Consider the following 17,908-nt stretch of genomic DNA (forward strand, 5'->3'; position numbering starts at 1 on the left):
CACAGTTAAAGCTTAACACTTGAACTTCTAAATGTAGGGAAGTACTCTGTGATTGTGTTCACATCCTCAGAGAAGCTCTCGGTTTGAATTCGCCCTCTAGGGGCCGAGCGCTAGAACGACAGCAGCTTCACCACAGAGGGGGGAGTTGAGCATTTCCACAGCATTCAAGATCTCAGAGATTTTTCACCCTCGTGCTTTTAGTTTGGGATTTCCAACACAGTCATCTCAGATCTCATCTAATCTTAGAGGCAACACATCTCGGAGATAAAAGAAACATTTATACAGCAGAAGGGCAGAGATGTGTGCACACACTCCGCCATCAAGTTTGGTCAAAGAAATCCAGCCTCACAAGGGCAACACATTAAGTCTAAACGAAGGTGTTAGTTCAGCCTGAACGCTGCTGTCTATCAGTCGTTCACATTTCAAAGCTTGTAATTTTAAAGGTATGAGATGCTTCCTCCGAAGCTTTTCTGCCTGAAGGATGAAGCTCTCAGGAAGAGGGTTCCCTCAGGGATACTCTGTATCTGTTATCTCACACATACCACAACACACACACACACACACACACACACACACACACACACACACACACACACACACACACACACACACACCACTTATCTTTGTATGGAACATCTGCTAAACTATACTCTTCACCCCTCCACCTGAACATGAGTAATCTTCCCTCTATTGATCCCCCATTAAGGCTCCACAACTTTCCCCAGAACAGATGTCAGGCAGCATCACACAGATTGATGTTTTTAATAAAAATGCAATAAGGAGAAAAAAGAGGAGGAGGATGACGAGGAGGAAGAAAGGACACTCTTCTCATGGAGGAGAAACCTGGAGGTAGGTGTGTTAGTGCATGAGTGTGTGTGTTTATGTCTTACTTGGCAGCCCTTTTCACAAGTTTCGCCTCTACTCATGTGGTTGGCGAGAAACTTTTTTTAAAAGCACATTTGAAGAATCTCAGATGTTACAAGACGCAACACCCACATGTGTTTGTGTGTGTGTGTGTGCCAGTGAGTGAGCTCAGATAGACTTGACTCTTTCACTTCAATCGGATCTTTGTAGGTCTGCTTGTGGATCCTATAAGCAAGGGGAGAGGTTGCATAGCAGAGCTTCAATGGTTTCTTTGGCTGAGCCATAAGGGATCTATAGCACCACAAACCTGACTGGCAGGCAGATGGGTAAGGATGAAATGATAAAATATCAGATAAGAATCTGTCAAAATTTAAAAATGCACCGCTCAATAATCTATGTTTTTACCCAAGCACCTGAGCAAGCACTCCGAGTTTGAGTTGGAGAGACGGACAGAGAGAGACAGACAGAGAGAGAACAAAGAGGGAGATCAACAGAGTGTAAGAAAGTGAGGGAGGAGGAGATACTGATTCGATAGAACAGCAGAGTTAGAACCAAGTGTTTTGAAAAGTACATTGAGCAAAACGACGGTCATTACTCTCTAAAAGGTTATAAATCTAAGATAGGAGAAGGACACACACACACACACACACACACACACACACAGACACACACACACACACACACACTGTGTGTGACTGTGAAACTCCAAACTCTCCAAACAGTGAACCTGCACAAGCCCAGCTCCTCTCTCCTCTCTCCTCCTCCACTTCTGGTATATTTACCCGGCTGACAGATACATGTGTCGGCCCATCGATGAATTGAAAAAGATGTGCATATGAATAATAAATCTATGGCAGATGTACATTTTTAATTGATTCTTCCCAAGTACAAACAGCATGGAGATTGTGAGGCTTCGCACGCTCCCTCCGGGAACTGGTTTGATTTTCTTTTATCCGCTAACGTATTTATTACTATTGAAGCTGGAATGAAACAGGGAGGGGAAAAGGGATGTGATGAATATTTGACAAGAGGAGTTTGTGACGTGCAATATATCTGTGAGTTTTTCTGACAGTCAGTTTTATCCTGCTGAGTTTGTTTCATTCATCCTTTCAGGAGCACTCCTGTGACCTCTGCCTTGATAAAAAAAATGGATTTACATGGATGTTTTATGATGGCTGGTCACTTGAGAGGCTTCATCAAATAGACAGATAATCTTTGATAACCACGGAATTATAATATAACAACCATTCATTTTCCTTTTTCCTATTACTTTCCCCCTGTACAGACCACCGTGTATCTTTTATCACACTACCGTCAATCATACCTCATCTATGAAAGCTGAATAAATAAAACCCAAAGAACTATGAGCTGTTGTGAGGTTGAAACTGGATACAGACTGTTGACAGTAATAACATCCAGAAATAAAACAGAGCTAGATGGTATATTAATACAATATCTAATCATTTTATAGCTCTAACATGGACCGTGCAAATTTGCTGAATTTCACAATAATCCAATAAGTAAAGTACCAATATCTCATTTTTCTGATCGGCAACATACATAACATTTCATTTGAGAGATAATGAGGTCATAATTCCAGCCCTGGACTGCGTTAAGTAGTATTGTTGGGTGTAAGTTCTTCATATTCAATAACCTTTTTTGTTCAGGCCCTCTTGTGAAACAGCATCTGATTCTATCACCAGGCTCTAACAATGGCACCTTCCAAACACACCACAAGTGCCTGTTGGAATCAGTTTAATGCTGTGACAGTGCTATGGGTTTGGTTAGGTTTAGGCATAGAAATAACTTAGGTTAGCTTATGGAAATATCCTGGTAATCCTTTTGTTCAACTGTGCCTCATCAAAGTTTGTCACACTAAAAGTAATGTTTTTGTCAAAGGACTCTGCTTGGCTCTGAAGAGAGGTTTAACAAAAAGGATCTTGTAGTATTGGCAGACATAGTTTGGAATTAACTCTGCAAGACTCTTGACTGGAGAAGCTCTCTTGCCTGTACATTGCCATCAGTATCAGCTTTTATCCATGAACATCCCAGTGCTGCATATGAGCTCATTAGTGGTTTTTCCACTGGTTGAAGGTCATTCCAGGTAATGCAGGACTTCTCTAGAAGAAGTAGTAATATTATATAGATTTATAATAATACATACATTTATAATAATAAATTCACAAATATTATGTCATGGTTCCAAATGAATCAAACAACAACTATTGTAGATATTGTTGAAGTGTTTTGTGGCTTCATTTCTCAACTGGCCTACACATGCTCAAAGAGGCTTGTGTAATATAAGGCACCATATAAGGCAGAACTTTCTTGGCTGCATATACAGATTTAAGAGTTCACAAGGGTCAGACAGTTCCAGACCTACATTTATGTGCTGCTTTTTTCACAGTCTGGTTGTTACCTTGTAGTGATTGCACTGTCTAATATGAATGGATATAGATTCACTCAGTGCATGTTTATCAGCTTCATTTATGTGCAGTTAATTGCCTCCGTATTGCTGAACAGATGGTAATTTCCTTCTGGGAGTAAGTGTTAATTCCAGTCAACTCAATATGTTTGTCCCCATACAGTGACACATGATCAGACTGATAACACTGACAAGGTCAGTCTTAACCTTCCTGTAGAGCTTTCTCCCTCCTATCTACACGTTGCTGAATTACTGTCAGTTAACCCACATTTAGTGCTGAATGAGGGAAAGCTGTGGTGGTTTGTTATCTTCTGTAGGAAGATGGCAAAACCCGCAAACCTTTATTTCCCATAAATGTCCATGCACTGGCGTGGGTGCCTGTGGGGTTAAATTGAGATAACTGACAAAAAGCAGACCCCTTTGTGGATGGTCTTAAGTTTAATCTGTAAACTTCACCAGCTGGGGCTCAACACCTCCCTCTGCAACTGGTTGCTGGACTTCCTCAATGAGAGGGCACAAGCAGTACGAGTCGGCAACAACATCTCGAGCAGCATCACACTCAGCACAGGGGCCCCCCAAGGCTGTGTGCTCAGTCCCCTGCTCTTCACCCTGCTGACTCACGACTGCACACCAACCCACAGCGCCAACCATATAGTGAAGTTTGCGGATGATACAACTCTGGTATCTCCACTACAGGAAGGAGGTCAAACTTCTAACCACGTGGTGCAGAGACAACAACCTCTTGCTGAACGTCAGTAAGACCAAGGAGATTGTTGTTGACTTCCGGAGAGGCCACGCCCAACACCCCCCCACTGACCATCAACGGTGCTGCTGTGGAGAGAGAGAGCAGCACCAAATTCCTGGGAGTGCACATCAGTGAGGACCTCTCCTGGACCACCAACACTGCATCACTGGCGAAGAAGGCACAGCGGCGCCTCTATTTCCTTCGCAAACTCAAGCGAGCGAAAGCCCCCACACCCATCATGCACACTTTCTACCGTGGCACCATTGAGAGCATCCTGACCAGTTGTATCACTGTGTGGGTCGGGATCATTGGTGCCCCACTCCCCTCCCTACAAGACATACCCTGCACACAGTCTGTTCAGCCTCCTGCCCTCAGGGAGAAGGTACCGGAGCCTCCGTGCCCGCTCCACCAGACTCAAAAACAGTTTCATACACCAGGCTATCAGGATGCTCTCCCACTCCCTCCACCCTGATCTGCCCCCCTCGCCCTCAAAACACTCTGGACTCTGAACTCTCTTTTGCACTACTATTTTTTTGCTCTATTGTTTTTTTTTCTAATCTATCTGCGTGCACTTTATTTTATTTTTATTTTATTGCGTGTTTATTATTTATTATTGTTTAACCGGGTACAGTGAGAAAGATATTTTTCGATTCCTCTGTATGTATGGCACATGTGGAGAATTGACAATAAAGCTGATTGATTGATTGATTGATGGTCAAGCAACCTTAATTGGGGCAGGAAAAGAAGATATGCTGAAGAAGATATTTTTAGATTTCTGACTCTTGAGTGGTAGCCTCATTAACTGGATATCAGGAAGCGTGTTAGAAAATCCCACGGAAACTCCCCACACTTCTATACTCGCAGTTTTAAAGAGAATATTTGATTATGAGTTGAGGGGGGTAGTTTGTGCTAATTACAACACATGTACACCATTATGGCATTTCATCCGGTAATGTATGAGGTGAACAATATATTCAGTACACAGTGAGCGTTTGCATAAAGTAATAAAATAAAACAGAATGAATAAGAATGCAACACTCTTGCTGTAATGATGTAATCCACTATTTCTCCAATTTGTAGTCAAATCTACATTCCAATGAGAAAACAGAGAGATGTTTTCACGCAATGAGCCTCCTAATAGTCATGTCTGAATTCTAAACCAAGGAAACATGACAGTTATTCAGTAAATGAATATCTGTATCATAAATGTAATATGAAGTCTCATCTGTTTGATATCTGACCACTGACTGCATGACCACCATATTCTTCTCTTATGTTTATTTGCTCTCTAGATTGCTCTTTGTAGGTCTTATTCTCTCTTATTCTTTCTTTCTTTTTTATTTATTTTATCTTATTTATTTATTTCTTTTGTATACATCTACCTTTAATGGAGCAAAAAGCCAAAGAATCGGAGGACTAGAGACTTCTTAAAACCACTGCAAATAAAAGCAAAAGTATCTATATCCTGGGCGGGATTAAACCTTTTAGACTCCCATATGTCATTCTGTGACATGTGCACAAATAACATACAATGTGCCAACGTGGCTCCTGTCTTTCAAATTCTGTCCATTATATGAACACATCATTACATCAATGATGCGCCCATATGTTTGAATCCAATGGAGGAGAGGTGGACTCCTGAGATGCTTGACAGGTAAAATGACAACACACTTACAATGTGTGATGAACGTCAGACATAAATAGTATCAAAAACCAGGTTTGATACGATGAAAATCTTGATTATAACTTTAGCGACAACATAAACTGAAAGGCTTTAAAACGATATTTTAAATCACGACCGAGGTTAGGATCCATCTTTCCAGTTCACATTGTACTATTAGTACTGCATTCAGTATGACCAAACACAACTGCAGCTACAAGGCCAATGTTTCAGGCCTATTAGTGCTTTATTTGTTTACATTCCAGATATGTTTTGGGTTACCGACGTTATATCTTATGTTTGTGTATTCTATTGTGTGTACATAATCATGATTATCTACAGTTAAGCATGTTTTATGTTCTTGCATGTACCGTATGTTCTGGCACGTTTGTCCATCGATGATGTTGGAACGACGCCACCTATGTTAGAACCTTGGACTGAACTTCTCTTTTGCCCTCTTTGCTCTGTTGGTAATCCAGTCTCCTCTGCATGGCTACAGTAGACACCACTGAAGTTAAGGTGGTTTTTGTGATTTGGGTTGACCTTGAACTTCCACAATGGCTGATATTTTCCTACTTCTTTATCATTGAGAAAGTAATAATTAGAACCAGCATAGAGGACAATATGAGCGGGAAGGACAGGCCCTGGGCTTGACTGATAAGAACAGATGATCAATACTATATAATTCAACACTCACTGTTTGATTTTGCTCAATAACGTTATCATCATTCACAGGCAATACAGGAAAATGCCATCAAAGAATGACATCTCCTTCTGCACATGTCCTTGGACCGGCGCTGAGTTTAGATGGACAGACAAAGTCATTGTGAAAGACTTTTTAACATTTCCACATCTATGATGAACCGACAGTCACAACATTAATGGATTTTCTGCCATTGGCAATGGGGGAAAGTATGATGTGCTAGTCAAAGGAAATCTTGCTGTTGGGACTGCGTATATACCATGCTGTAAAAAAACTGTACAATCTATCACACCTCACCAAATCTATACAATTATGTATCTCGTTTTTATTTCTAATTGCGAATATATGGTGCCTCTTCCCATCTGGTCAGTCTGTTCTAAAAAAGTGATGCATATACTGAACAAGCACAGCAAAAAAAAAACAAAAAACTTATTGTAATCACGTCAAGCAAAACAAACAAACAAAGAAACCAAAAAAGAAACAGCCACTGCTCTTATAGCAAAAACATCCTGCACCTGGACTCCATAGTTGCCTGGGATCCCAAACTCCAGACATGTACTGTATGTTAGACGGGGCTGTTTACGTGTGCTCCAGCAGCAGCAGCAGTTCTGCAGCTCTTCAACAGTCTGTGTATTGTCAGAGAGCCGGTTACGAAACACATCGCAGTCAGATTGTTCCACAGATGTGGGGCTGACTGGCTTCCAGCTCCTTTGATGTGATGCTGGAGTTTCTAGATTCCACGTCTGCCTATCTGCATTGGCTGGCGATGGGGGCTGCTAAGGGTTAGATATTATTTGCGGAGCTCAGCGTAAACAAGCCGGTCGCGGTGAGCCAAGTCAACCTGACATCCAAAGAACAGGAGTGTAAGCAATGTAGGGAGATGGGGCCCAGGCTTCTGTAAGCCGCTGTAATCAGTGACACTGAGATGGAATCAGTGCACATGTGAGATGTAGGTCTTACGCTATAAACAAAGAGTTGGGGAAAGTTACATCAGATCTTGACACTATGTTCTTACTCCTAACATTGCTGGGTAAATAGTTGGTGTCTCAAGAGGGCCTCACTATTGGGGGGGGGGGGTAGAAGTTCGAAGGTGATTCAGGGGTCATGAGATGGAAGAGGCAGGTGGCAGAAGGGGATCATGTTGGAACAGAGATCGTGTCGTCCCCAGCTGTCCTGTCCATGTCCTTCCTCAACAAAGGGCAGCCTCAGGTCAAAAGGCCACCAAGAAGAAAGGAAAGAGAGAAAAGAGGGGGTTCAAATCCAGGCTATAGACCAGAGGAGTCTAGAGGAGGCATGGAGAATGTGTGTGTGTGTGTGTGTGTGTGTGTGTTTTGCGACAGCACACACTGTCATCCCCTCCCCTGTTCTCACACAGGGACAGAGTGACCAGACGTCCCTTTGGCCTCTGATATATTTATATGCTTGGAGCAGTCTCTGCTCAGAGAGGGAGACCCGCAAGATGCACCTGAGCAAATATTAACATCCTCCATAAGGAGCCTTTGATGTGTGGGGGCCAGAGCCCGGGGTCGGCACCCCTCAGCGGGCTCAGCTCTGAGCACAGGGTCTACAAAGTCAATAGATGCTGAAGAGCAGACGGGTCAGACTCTCACCCTCACATGAAGGCTATGCAACACATTTTGGGGTCAGAGAAATCTGCATCGAAATGATGAGGGTTATTCAAGTGAATTTATGTGTGAGGTGTGATTCAGAGAGAAAAACACACTCAGTGACCTATTAAATACATTCAAATGTCAAAGCAGTATGCATCAAATACAGTGTTTTTGATTGAACAGGGGAAAAATTCAGTTTTAGGATGTTTTTTTTATTATTATTACAAAAGCCATAGTTAGCACAGGGAATTCTGTCCCTCAGCCCCCCCTGAACTACTGTCAAAAGTTCATAAAACTCAACAACGCACACACAAAAAAAAAAAATCCACAACTTATTAGAAAGAAGAAAAAAGATTAACTTCCAGAGACTTAAGTGTCTTCGCTGCTAAATCCCTTTTCAAACGTTGGGAAGAGACTTGAGGGAAATAAATATATAAAGTCATCCAAGAACCAGGCTAAGTGGTTTATCTCCTTTCATCTTGCCACCGCAGTATGAGGACTAATCCTGCCTTGTGTCTTCAGTGCGGAGCCGGGGCCCCTCTGAACTACATTAAATAGAATAGATTAGCTCCTCCAAAAAGTCACGAGGTGGCATTTCAGAATCTGCCTTGTTTTTTGGTGCCATAGATAGTGGATGGCATGAGTCGGTATCTGTGCTCGGCTTTGTCTTTAAGTGTGAAGCTGACATCTGAACCCTCACCGGAGCGAAGCAGGTTTTTGCAGGATTGCTGACGATAAGAGGTCATTGATTGTCTTTTGGTAAGCAGGTTTATTTGAGGTTTGAAAAGTCTGTGTCTATAACACTTTTCGTACGTGTGTTTGTGTGTGTGGTTGTGTGTGAGGTCTGTATCTGGGGACGGTCGTCTTTATAGCTGCATGAACAGGGAAAAGAGAACTGATAAAACCCAAGTGAACCATTCAACACAACATCATGTGCGGGAGCATTGTTCTCAGTCTGTTCCTCACAACGTCCATTCCTGCCGACGAAGAGGACAGTTGACTGCAGGAAGTGGAGTGTGGGTGTGTAATTCAATTAAATGACTCCTTCATCTAGTTTGATCTGCTTCATTTCATTTGGTCTTACTAATTTGGAAGAAAAATCAGATAAGGCGAAGCCATCATGTGTTTTCACATCAAAAGTGATGAATGACAATGTTTCCACTATGTTTCCTCTTCATCTCCTCACTCAGACTTCTGAGGGCAGCGGTGATTAGATCATCTCCAGCTCTCTACACAATGAGCTATTGTGGGGTGTAGCAGCCATAAATTGGACTTGTCAAAGCGATCTAGTTAGGGCTGGATCAAAGGCTTTACTGAATGCTACTACCTCTCATTCCAAGAAGACTTGTTTATACCTCCTAATTTCTTCTCTTTCTTCCCAAATGAGTAGGAGTGTGATGGGCAGGAGATGTCCTCACAGACCTGAAATCAGCTGAGGAAGATGTAAAACAGTTTATCTGAGGTCAGGCTTGGCTTCAGGGAAGTACTGTACAGCATATTCACCGTAGATGTTCCACTGTATATGTTTGTGAAGTTGTATACCCATTTTTGAGTGTGTATATGCAGATCGTATGTGTGATAGAGCTGAGGAGGTGTGCGGGAGGTTCTCCAGATGCACTCAGTTTAGGGAAGTATTAAGAGGACGGCAGCTATGCCAGATATGCCCAAACCAAACAAGAGGAGCAGAAAAGATGCAGGCTGCAGACGGAGGGCTCCCAGATCAAGGGAAGAGAAAGAGAAAAAGGAGAGGTAGACGCAGGCTTCACCATTATTCCTCTAATCTCATGTCAGATCGAGGCTAACAGCATAGAGTTCAGTGTATCAAGTAGACTGTGACCATTTCAGGGAAAATCATGAGGTTTTGGTTTGTCCAATGATGGGCTGGGTTGTTGTTTCCCATGTCTTATTGATTTGGAGGGAGTATTTATTAGCCTGTCAAAATGCAGGCAGTGTGATGTTATTTATGGACATTCATAAATCGCCCTCTTGCTCCAACTCCATCTCCCGCCTGGGGTTTGGACACACTCAAGACACAAAGCACACTGTATTAATAGACAGCGTACTGTATATATCTACTACACAGCATCAGCACGTGACAGTCATAGTCGCCTCTGCTGGCAATGTTGGAATCATGGGATTGCTGTAAATTAGGAAATCATAGACATAATTCCACACGTGTGGCTAATACATGTCAGCTTGCTTCATGTTGTTGGGAAGTAGACCCGAAATATCAGCTCCCTCCACTGATATCTCCATCTCTCTTTTGAATGCATTTTTGAAACACATGACTGAACACTTTTTGGACTTATCTGTAATTAAAGCAATATTCTGACTGAACTGACTTGACTTTTGTGAGTAATAGTATCTTTCCTTATTTTCCTTTTATTTCCTTATTTATATTGTGTCAACATAAATAAAACTATATATTATTATGATTGTATCACTTAATGACTACTATACTTCCAACTGCAGGGCAACATTTTTAATGTTATGGTGAAAATCAGGGTCAGTGAAGTTACCATATATGGTTTCTTGCCGGTCTGTCATGTAGCGTGATTGTCGCTGATTGGCTTGGAGAAATCTTGTAGTTTTACTGCCTCATGGTGAGGCAAGGGGGGGGGGGGGGGGGGGGGGGGGGGGGGACTCCCACTTAAGTTACCAAATATGGTCATTTTGCCCGATAAAGGGTTAATCTCTAACAATACATTATATTCTATAAACAGATCATACTGCATATTTTGTGTGTAAAATGTTCATATGCAAAGTAGCTACTTACAGCTGTCATATAAAGGGAGTGGAGACAACCTAAAATACATCCTCTGACATGTAATGGGGTTTAAATATAAAGTGGTCAACAGTGTCAATATTTAATGTAGTAAAGTAAAGTACCTCGAAACTGCTAATAAGCACTTGAGTAAATGTACTATCCACCATTAAATGCCACGAGTGCTACAGTGTAACAGGAGGTCAATTGGCTCCAGTAAAGCATTATGGAAATGTATCTGCATACAGATGTATGAATACAGAGTAGGAACATGTGATTAAAACGTCTTTAATACGTTGTGTAAACACTGACTAATATTGGAGAAGAAGAGGAAGAATATCTATGTGTAAGGTTGAAATGGAAACGTGAAAAGCTCCCTAAGGCGGCTGTAGTACTATCAAAGCTGCAGTCAGACAGCATAACGCAGAACTGGGACTTGCCTGCTGTTCTGTAAACAGGGGCCAGTAGTGGACCTCTATCTGTCAGCAGAAACACATTTGCAGGAGCATCAGTGAGGGCCCGAGCTGGATAGCAGTCTCTCTTATTAAATAATTAATCAAGGTGCAGTTCAAGGCACACAATCTGATGAAAGCGCTGTCTGTCAGGCGAAATTAAGCCCCTCTATCATTCCATTATTGTTGTTAGTTTAGGCTGATCTCTCTTTCATTCCTCAGCCCCTCTCTCCGTTCCTCCCTCCTTCCATCCTTCTTGCCCCCACTCCCCTCTTCTTATCATAAGTTTGAGGTTGTCAATGTGTCAATTAAAACGAGCTGCGGCATGTTGTTTCATCACATGGGACGTTTGATGTCTTGATATAAAAGTGCTTTGAAATCTGTTTATTTTGCCTTTGCGTTGCTCTTTCTTCAGCACTCTTCTTCCCACGGGCTGCTCTGCTGTGGGTTCCTCTTATCTTTTGTGGCTGTGAATTAAAGCGTGGAGGAAAAAGCGACAAAGGTATGCAAGAGTGCTGATGTCACATGCGGATGATGATGAGTTGAAAGTAAATAAAGTGTACAAAGCTCCTCAAGGGCACGTAGGCCCAGTGGTTTAATCAAGAGACCAACAGCAGGACCAGGTGGAGAGTCTGGTATGAACCCAAGGAGAAACTCCTCAGTTAGTTCAAAGTGTTTCATCCTTTAATTTGAAGTGAGTCTTTCCTCCCCACAGAAGGATTTATTCTTCAAGAGGGCCATTAAAAAACTACAAAAGGTGAAACTTCCTCTAGGGTCGAACATAATCCAAATGATGCTGTCATCTCAAATATTTAACTATTGAAGCATAGCTGATTATCTATATGTTTTTAAAAGAATTAGATGTGCACCAATTCATATTTTCATGTTACCAGTGGGACAAATGACCATGTCATGTAAAAAGTGCACAGAATGGCGAAGTTTATGTTCATTGTTGTGGTTGTTCTGTTCTGCTGTGATGGGCAGCAGTCAGCTGGACTAGCTGGTGGAACACAGTTTCACAGTTTCTTCTACTGACCCCAAGTGGCCCAAAAATTCTTCTAGATTGATTTTGATTTTAATTTGATACCTCATTGTCTTTTGGCTTTGGTCAAATATTTTATGCTGGCTTGCCATAAATTTCAAGAAATTAAGCCGTTATGTCTTATGATGTCATACAGGAACAAGTCTGCTTGTTGTGCACAAGGCATGTATGACTGGAGGAAGTAAAGCTGACTTCAGAATACTCACTGTCTGACCACGTGTGTCATCTGCCCTATTGGGCAATCAGATCTTATCAGATCTTAAGTTAGGGCGTAAAATGTTGTAAACTGAAAGAGCCATGTTGTGAAAGAACAAAAGGTTCTTCTTTTAAGAGAAGAGCACTCAGCTTCCATCACCACCATCCATTAACATCAACTCTTGGCTCTGAACTTAAAAGCCTTAATCAAATAGGTCTTTCATCGTCAGGTGTATAAACCTGCACCTTCCACATTCCAAAATTCTAGCCTGGTGTGTGTATGTGTGTATTAGTGTGTGTTTATGTGTGTTTTAAAAAAAGAATGTGTTCTCTCAGCTCTACCATTCTTCCATGTTCTATCTTCAGGTTGTGAGAGGAATACAGGAATGTGGGGGATTTATGTCAAACAGACAATGTGGGCCTGACTATGTGACTGTACTACTCCTTCTCAACTACCCTTATGGTGTTTTGTGGGTGTGCTAACTTTACTTCACCAAGTCATCAAAGGCATGTTTCAAAAAGAAAATCAGATTAGATGTAAAAGGCATTCAGAGCAGGCCTGTGATCTTTGAGCAAGATTCATGATTCACATGTGTGGACTTCAACTGAGAGGCCATGACTGCTTATTAACGCTGGACCAAACCAGAAGCACCAGCTATTTGAAAACGGACACTATAGCAAGTATGTTGAAAGTATTTTAAATAAATACTGGTTTCTGTCTTAAGAAGCAAATCGGACGTTCATACTGTTGAAAAAGTGAGAGCTGATTAGTTTTAAGTTTTTAAAGCTACAGTGCAGGTGTGTGTGTGTGTTAGTAGATAATAAAGGTGATTTCATTCCACAGTTGCTGGCATGTAATTAGGTTTCAGTTTTCAGATCACGTCGTATGTGAATAACACTCTATATTATCTTTCTGTTTGCATCAGCCTACAAAGAAATACAATTAGACCCCAGGGTGAAATGGTAAGATTTCCAATATGGAAATTCCCAAATGGCTTCATTGTGGACAGCCCAGAGACTATTTACATTTCAATGGAGCAGTAGTATAATGTTGTATACATGCATTCACATAAATTATATATCAGCAGGGGCTCAGCAAGGGAAGAAACAGCCTCCGAATGATATAATTGCTTAAAAACCATGAAAAACACAGATCTCAGCAGACGTGGCGTGTCAATAACTCAATGGACTTGATATAGGAATTGTTTCTTCATAAATGCAGAATTAGTTGAGGGGTGTAGGGTTGTTTTTGCAATGAGATTATGAACAATTTACGCAAAACCCATTTTTGAAAGATGCAGGCAGAAAATCAGACAACCAAAAAACCCACAAAGACTATATCCTCGAACCTGATCTAACATAGCACACAGTTAAAGTATTCATTCTACGGTAATGACCATGAATTACAATATACAAACATTCACAGATGCAACGTCACACAGTCAGATGTGTTTCTCATGTGGCCATACTCTATATTTCTATACCTTTGAAAGCAGTTCTGTGTCTGAGGTTAAGTGTGAGTGTGTGTGTGTGTGTGTGTGTGTGTCGGGCTGGTTAGGCCTGAGGCCCCAGGCCTTTTGTTAAGTAGAGGGGACAGTAATTAGGACGGACTTCGTCTGGGGCATACAGTCTAATTCAGCGGTGCTGTTAACAGCCTCACTAAAGATCAAATGCGGTGCAAACAGATCAAAGCAAGCTGCCGACTGGTTTTAAAAGGGAAGCTACAGCCTAAATTAATCAGGGCTTTTATTCTCCACAGTCAGGCTAAGAGGAGACAGGTATGTGAACAGCATGAAGGCAACACCTGGTCAATGTCCAGGGGTGCAGTGTCAATTAAGCTGTAACTGAGGAGTGTGTGTGTGTGTGTGTGTGTGTGTGTGTGAGTGCTTGCTTGCACACCTGCCTTTTCCCCTGAATGAGGACACACACACATATATATATATATATATATATATATATATATATAATAACTCTATTCTATACATTGTGCTTTTATTCTGTTTTACTATCCTCATTAGCCATCAGCTACTCTCACTTGTGTCGACACAAATAAGCATTTAATCATAATAACAAAACAAAAATATACATATCAATTTATGGCCCGACTTCACACTGTGTTCACCAAAATAAATGCTGAGCTCTTAGAAGAGCTGCCGCTTCAATTAAGCTTGATAAGGCAAGAAACATGAATGATCAGACAATTGTAAAATGACAGCACACAAAATGTTACTAACTTTCTCTGTCATGCATAACTAAGGTGAGAGCAGTAGGTGGAAGTTAACCCAGAATCTATAAATGAAAACACCTTTTTAGTTTTAACACCTTGACACGGACAAACGATGTCTCTTACTTCACTGACCATTCTCACTGCATGCACACTGGACAGTGTTCACCTTTATACATACTGGACTGTGTGCTCAGTAAACTACCTGTGATGTCCCGACATCTTGCTGGTGTGTACTTGTGTTAAACTGCGTTTTAAGTTGAGCTCAGATAAACTTTCTCCTTTCGGCAGATGAATTTGGAAATAGTCTTCTAGCGTCAAACTCACTCTGCACTGTGAAGCTCCAACAATGAGCAAACATACATTCGAGTGGATGGGGATTTTACAAATTTAAAGTATTTTAGAAATGGAATCAAAGTTTTTCCTGCTAAACTTTTGTTCAGTTCATCTTGTAAAGCCCTCCGCATTGTTGATGTCAAGATGTTTCATGTTGGCACTGTGTTGACTGATTGTGTATTTTATTTATTTTTATTCATACTATAGGCTAATATTGAATATGAGTGAATGAAATGGAACGTTGTTTTATTTTTTTCTTTATTGTTTATTACTCTTTCATGCATTAAGGTTTAAAGATTTAAAGGTTTAAAATTCAAATCATTTATTTCTAAATGATTAAAACCTTAACTAGCAGCCCTCTCTTTTAATGTTAAACTGTTGATACTGAATCCACCCTAAAACCAGGCACTGCTCTTGAACATTTACTGCTGATGTCATCCTTGATCGGTTTCCCATAGATGATGTCAGTGTTTACTCTGTGTTTACTCGGCTTCTGCCTGAGAGATATCGCACCAGGCTACCACGTGGACTTGGGCCTGATGAGTGGATTCCGCAGTCACCCAGCCAGGGCCTCATTTAAGGCTAATCTGTTTGGCTGTGGAAAACAATAATGACGTCAGTCGTAATTTGGCCCCTTGTGTGAAGTATGGCAAGGGGATCTGGCTTTCATCTCTGAATTCCATTCCCAAACCCTTCTCACCGCAGATTTTTGACTCGGTCTCTACAAAATTCCCGGAGATTCCCCCTTGGGAATGCTGAAATTCTGTTATTGCTGCAAGAATTTCAGTCTTGCGTTCCCTCTCCTTGGTGCGAAAACACTTCTGTTTTCTTGAACGCTCCACGTTGCTGCAAGATGACAAGCAAACTATGTGAAGTGACTAATGGCTGCAATGCATTATGAAGGCCTATAAAGATTAAGCTCAGTGCTAAGATGAATCAGAGGGCTGTTGGGAGGTAATTACATGCCAGCCTTACCAATAGCATGTTTCCTTGGGATGCAGCCAAACCTGCTTTAGTTTTTTTCTTCTTCTTTGAACGGTCTTAACCCTTGGATGTAACCTGAAGGGGGATACACAGTATGTGATCCCTGCTATTGGTCAACCACAGGATTCTCTTTGTAAATGTCAACAAGATTATCCTTTGGATTCTAGATCTGAATGAGTTTCTTGCTTCCCCTCTTATACCAGATGCCAGAACCAAAAATGAGCATGACTTCTTGACCATGCACGGAGAGAACGAGTTCTGCTACAGATACCACCCACAACCTCCTCATCTCATCCTCTTTTCATATCTACCACCTCCCTCCTTCTTGCTTCATAGGTGGGAGCCCCCCTGACACTATTTTGACATCAACCTCCTTCTGTCACTAACTGTTGCATGATGAATTATAAAGCGATGCGGGTGCAGCTGAAATGTTTTATGTAACTAACATCCCCTGGAGTCAGCTGGGTGTAGTGATAGATGCATGGGAGGAGACTGCTGACAGAAGGTGTGTATTTGGTGCCACCTCCAATCTGTCTGTGTGAATGGTAATTAGACTGGAGGGTTTGATATTAATACCCGGAGAAAGAGAGTTAGGTCTGGGCGACCTGCAGACTCTTTGACTACGGTGCTCTGATAGCACAGTAAGATATTTCCTAATCAGTCCATGCATGTGCACACGCTCAGTCTTTACACAGCACTGCACTCTGAGGACAAACAGATTGGGCTGAATAAATTACATCATTCATTAACAGCTGCCCAGTCTGGGAACCTGATAAATGACGAGATACAGCGAGTGGCGTATGGAGGAGCTGAGCTAATTAACAACTAATTAAGCATTCACAAGCCGAATCAAGATGGGGATTGGGGCTGCGGTTGGTTGGAGGAGCTTGAATGGCTGTAGCACCATGGATCCTGCAGTCGGCAGCACACAGTTCAGAGCGAGAGTAGAAGGTTTGTGAGGGGCAGGATAATCATAGCTCCACAGCCCTGTGAACAACTTCAAAGTAGAGTGAGCAGCATGCAGGGTGCATATCAAGTGAACGATGCAGAATGGGAGCCATGGGGGTGTTGTAGAGACCAGCTATAGGCTCTCAGATAGTAGACAGAGTTAGGTTGTGTCTGTTTTCTTGCAAGTGCACTTTAATAAGTGATTGGCCTGTTGTAGAGGAAATGTTTGCCATGCATAAATAGTGGTTGTTCTTGTTAAACTAGCGTATGCTGAAGGAAGGGTGATGCTCTGCAGTGTGGGATGGCATTTGTTTTCCCTCTCTCTGCCTCGTCTTTCTACTTTTCCCTCTCTCTCCCCTCCGCGTCTGTTTAAGGTTTCTGTTTCTCCATGCAAATGAGAGAAGCCACATTGATTTGGCCTCTAGTTTCATGTTACTATGGCAACAATATAATACTACAAAGTGCTTAAAGCGCAGCACTTTTATCCCTGTGCCCCTCTGATCATCACAGGATATTAGCATACCGGGAAACAGGAGAGCTCACAGAGGAAAGCAATTGTGCATTTGGAAGGCCGTGCTGGCTGCCTGAACAAAAATGGAGTTTTTTGGGGGGACTTGGCAAATGAGTGGGAAAAACAAACTTAAAAAAAAAAACCATGAGGGGAATATAGGGAAGCAGGGGAAAAAAACATTCTGTTGTTAGCTGGGAGAAGGTTTCATGGCATCTCATTCACTGTTAGAACATCAGTGTCACATCATCCCCACCTCTTCCTCTTTCATACAAATATGGAAAACAAACATAGGTGCACATTCTTCCTCATTTCATCATCAGCATGTGGGAGGGCGAGCAGCGTGTTTCCTGCTGGCGATGTAAATGAGTGAGTATCTGCCTGCATGTGTGATCTTGACTGTGTGTGTAAAGAGTGTATATGTGTGCGAGAGGGAGAAAGGATAGAG

General features: G+C 41.9%; 1 protein-coding gene across 1 annotated transcript in view; it reads left to right on the forward strand.

Annotated features, from left to right (window-relative positions):
- exosc9 (exosome component 9) overlaps window positions 1-17,908 on the forward strand; it is a 360,435-nt gene that overhangs the window by 155,608 nt on the left and 186,919 nt on the right. The window lies entirely within an intron of this gene.

The sequence above is a fragment of the Pempheris klunzingeri genome, chromosome 3 (genome assembly GCF_042242105.1).
Source record: "Pempheris klunzingeri isolate RE-2024b chromosome 3, fPemKlu1.hap1, whole genome shotgun sequence".
NCBI lineage: Eukaryota > Metazoa > Chordata > Actinopteri > Acropomatiformes > Pempheridae > Pempheris > Pempheris klunzingeri.